We start from the raw sequence: 5000 nt of genomic DNA, 5'->3' as shown, positions 1-5000 counted from the left end.
TTTTTTTTATAGATACCTACTAAGTAGGAATCTTATCAAGGAATTCTCTTAATGATCTGCAATTATTTTAATATATTAAAAGTAGAATAATAAATACTCTCAATTTAAATAAAATAGGATATACAACTTCTGTTAAAAAAGTATTCAGGATTCAATATGTTTTTTTTTTCCTTTTTTTTTTATTCAAAAACATATTCAGATTAATGGTAAAAGTTGCAATTGCGAATAGAGCATATATTTAGTAAAAAAAATATTTATTAAAATGTATTATGATGTATTCAAAATATTGTAAACTAAAGGAATTTTTAATTTTTATTTACTAATAAAAAAAATAAATATCTTTAAGATTGTATAAGAGAGCGATATGTTTTCCCGACTCGGAGGGAACTACCTTCCAAGTTCCAACTTATAATTACAATAATCGGAGACAGAATCAGTGTGAGGTTGGTTCTCTTGTGTATTGGATTTCACAATATTATACGCATCACTGAACTGGTTTTCATTACAATCCTACCCGTCTAATATCATACAATCTCCGTGAAAGGACTTGATGAAAGACTAGGGATCGGGAAATCAAATTATAAAAATCACAAAACAATAATTTCGTCTTCCAGTCTCTGAAATATTTCCTATGACTGACAATGAATTGAGTTATTGAGTTTCAGAGATTGACGGCATAAATCAGATCATGGAATCTGAAGTGACAAAACCAATATTTTATATTTATTTAACTTTATTTTTGTCTTGTCTTTCAAATAATATTTTAAAGCATGTGCGTTATACATGACGGCAAAAATTGTTCAACGTAGTCATGAATAACGAAGGTTTATTACTTTACCCATACTCCAGTTATTTATCATTTCTTCATTTATAGACGCCTGCACACATTATTTACATTCACGAATTCTATGATTACTCTTTCGGATTTTAATGCTAGTTTATTCTATGTTTTCGTACCACTGAGATAATATCGTATCGTCGAAACTTTTTTTTTTATGATATAAACATAACAAAAATCAAGTCCATGTTATAACGATGTGTCTTCATTAAGAAAATTTCTCAAACCGCTGTCGATTGCAATGTACACATAAATGTCTTATCAAGGACAAATAAAAACCTCTGAGAGAGAGAGAGAGAGAGAGAGAGAGAGAGAGAGAGAGAGAGAGGAGAGAGAGAGAGAGAGAGAGAGAGGAGAGAGAGAGAGAGAAAATGTGCAGTCACTCATAATAATCTCTATAGGATATACAAGAAATAGATTCTTATATGAAAAAACAAACAATCTAATCAGTATTTACAAAACAATTAATTGTTGTACGATAAAACCAATTGTTACGAGGAGTATGAACCTTTTTTTAATGCTAGAAAACGTATTGAAACAAATATTCTTATTTCACTGAAATCTATTGAGATAAATGTTTAAAATACATAAAACATTCTTTATATATGCATAATTTGAAAAATGCATGAGGCATTATTACTTTTGTGTACACTTTAAATAGAGGATATTTAGTTTTCACAATATGCAATAAAGAAAACGATATCCTTACAATTTCGATAGCATTGGGTCACTTTCTTCCTTCTTTTTAGCAAAATCTCTCTCTCTCTCTCTCTCTCTCTCTCTCTCTCTCTCTCTCTCTCTCTCTCTCATACGCATAGACAAGCACAAAAATGCTAACAAAAGACAAGGACTGGGTGAAAGATCTTTACTTCGTTTGAGTACTGTGTAAATTGCGACTGTTTTAAAATGGATCATTGAGATTACCTCTATCGTCGTTGCCGGTTAGGAAGAAGCGAAAGACACCTGTGGTTATTTGATAGCACGAAGTCGTGTCGTTGACGGTGGACAGCAAAAAGTCCATACGTGTGAAAGCAGACGAAGAGCTCACTGTTGGTGCCGGATGTCTTTTGCTGATGAATACAGTTAAATTGATTAATGAGATTCATATGAACACCAGTGTATTCATATGAAATATGCATACAAAACACTAAAGATAAATATATGTGTTTATGTTTCTAACAGCTTAAATTCCTCTATTGTTTATTATTCTTTTTTTTTATGTATTTGTCTTTAAATTCTATTATTCCAGCGAGAAAAAACAGACACATTTTGTACATTTCATTAGAAAGACACGAACCTGCTCAAAGGAGTAATAAGAATTTAATTGAACTATACCTGAGGTTTCAAGCTTACGAAAGTAAAATGCATTAATAACGTTTTAAGAATATCAAGCTAGAAATAAAACTAGGAAATATATTTTGATATGAACATAAAACTTAAAGCTACGATAATACAGACTATGAGAAACACACATTCAGCCTTACAATCATACAATGCATAACTGAAAACATTCATGAAATAAAGAGGTATAATGAAGTATGTTAAAACTGCTCTTCGAGTTCTCTTGGAATATTTTCTGGAAGGAGAAAAACTCTAGTTTTAATTCTACCTATCAGCATTGAAAATTTAGAATGAAAAACATGTACTAAGCGGGATACACTGGTAAATATTTGCCGTAAAAACGGTAAAAATCCTGGAATTTATGTTTTAAGGCATTTCATGGTTTAAAAACTGATATATTGATGCTAAGGAGTGACATTATGGTCACCAACCCGTTAAAGATAATACCAAAGTAGGTAAAATATTACTGTCGCTTGTACTTCTGAAAATACGGCTGGGAACTGTATATTTTTATGGAGAATTTTCGATTAAAATTGCTGTTCTTTTAACAGTGTCGATAACATATACCCAAAATACGTAGCCTAATGATAAAGTTTAATTGTTGGAGATACTTTTTCATGATCATGTCACCCATTTTCCATATGATAGACCTATTATTGTATCCAAGTAAGTTGAATTAATCTTTATTTTACTACTTATAGATAGTGATGTCTTTTTAATGAATTCTTCATGAAACAACACAAACGTTAAATTTTTTTCTCTGTTTTTATTCATATAAATGTTTTCACAAGGATTATAATTTGAGTAGGCTGATAAACATTCTAATTAACTTTTCGAATATGCAATATTAGTATGAACAAAATGGTAAAAGTAAAACCATCTTAAATTTTTTTCCATCATTTTTTTTTATATCTATATAACTGATAAATCTAAACCTAACCCATTACAAGAATCACGCGAATAGAATTACCTTGATTTACCCATAATAATAGTTTTCAGTTTTGTTTTCACAGTAAATCATACAAAGACTTTAACTTAAATTGTACAGTTAACTAACAAACCTCTTAAAATGATCATATTTGAAAGTAGGCTATAAAGATGTGTACAGTATTAGTAGTCAGGGTTCTAGGATTTTATTATGAAATACACTTTAGTCATTTCACTTGGAGAATATTGTTAGGTTTATATATGTTTGATATTCAATAGCCTTTTTAATCTACATTTAAAGGGTTAAAGATTTACCTTCAAGGAAAATCAGTGATAGAAGGAGTATAGTTATCGGAGGGTATCCAAAACAAAACAAACTTTCTTCACCAATATTTGCTATGTTTTTATCAACTTCTCAATTTCCTACCCACGGTATCCTCATCCTCCCAATGCTCTCTCTCTCTCTCTCTAAATAATTCTCTCTCTCTCTCTCTCTCTCTCTCTCTCTCTCTCTCTCTCTCTCTCTCTCTCTCTCTCTCTCTCTCTCCTCTCCCTCTCTCCTGCGGCAGATCGTTTATATTTCTTCTCCCGTCTGGGAAAAATAAATTTCCCCTTGACTTCCGAATTCGAGGCTTTTATATCTTAAAGTCCAAATTGCTCAAATGTGAGAAATCGAAAACGATATAGTGGATTGCTGGATGAAAAACGAATTTGCCATATGACCATTCTTGCGGAACAAAAATGGAATTTTTGCACCAAATGAGGAGAGGAGAGTATTTTGCAAAAACATTTCACAACCAGATGACCCATATGTGAAAATATATAAAGGTAATATGTAAGTCAAGAGAAGATATGCTATTGTATCGACGTCTCTGTTAGGTTCTAATAGAGAGACAAGGTGAATACAACTGACTTTATTCAACACGAAAACGAACTCATATACAGAGAGTTAAGAGCAAAAACAGCACAAACTTCTAACAGTACTATACACGAGTATAGTATATAAACCGGTATATATTAGTACCGTTACAGTGTACTAGCGTGTATAAAATATGTGCGGTACACACAGTAACTCTAAAAATATAAAGCATTCAGTTTTTTCCTCCATGTACCTTAGGACATTGAGAATTTGTAGCCCAGATTACTTTGAGGAGGAGTTCAATAAAATAGAAAAAATTGCAACAGATCTTTGTTATCCCAACTATTTCTTAGAAAAATTTATGAATAAGACTAAGAAAATATTTTATAGTGTCCAATTAGAGAGGAAGGAAACAATTAATAATATGATTTGTTTGCCATTTCATGTTTGTTTTTAGATGTTATACCCCTTTTGAAAAAACTAGACATTGCTGCAGTGTTTAAATATAATTGTACATTAAAAAAAATGTTAATTAACAATAGTTCTGGAAATGATAATAATATAATATATAGCATTCCTTGTTCAGAGTGTAACCTATTTTTTGTCAGCCAAACATCCAAAAGTATACCAGTCAGATTAAAACAGCATCAGGTGGCCGTCTCCAGGGGTTCTCTTAATAATGCCTTGGCCTCCCACTGGATAGGGTCAAGTCACAGAATTGGTTGGTCAAAGGCGGAAAAAGTAATCCATGTAAATGACTATTTCCCAAGGAATATTGTTGAATCATTTTTAATCTCCTGTACTCAAGGTAGAAATTTTAATCTAAGCCCAGGACTGTTTTCCGTTAATCCAGCATTATCCTTTTATCTAAAATCTGACTTTTCCGGAATTGTTAAGAAACTGACAGCTATTGGATCCGCTTCTCCTGTATAGATACAATGTCTTTGTATATGTATTCTCATTGCTGAGTTTAATAATGTCCTGATTGGATGAAAGTACTAATTCCAATCAAGTCTTTTTCATTTTTCCTTTCGT

This window comes from Palaemon carinicauda, chromosome 2 (assembly GCF_036898095.1).
Source record: "Palaemon carinicauda isolate YSFRI2023 chromosome 2, ASM3689809v2, whole genome shotgun sequence".
NCBI classification, from domain to species: domain Eukaryota; kingdom Metazoa; phylum Arthropoda; class Malacostraca; order Decapoda; family Palaemonidae; genus Palaemon; species Palaemon carinicauda.
Note: the sequence above shows the minus strand (reverse complement) of the source record.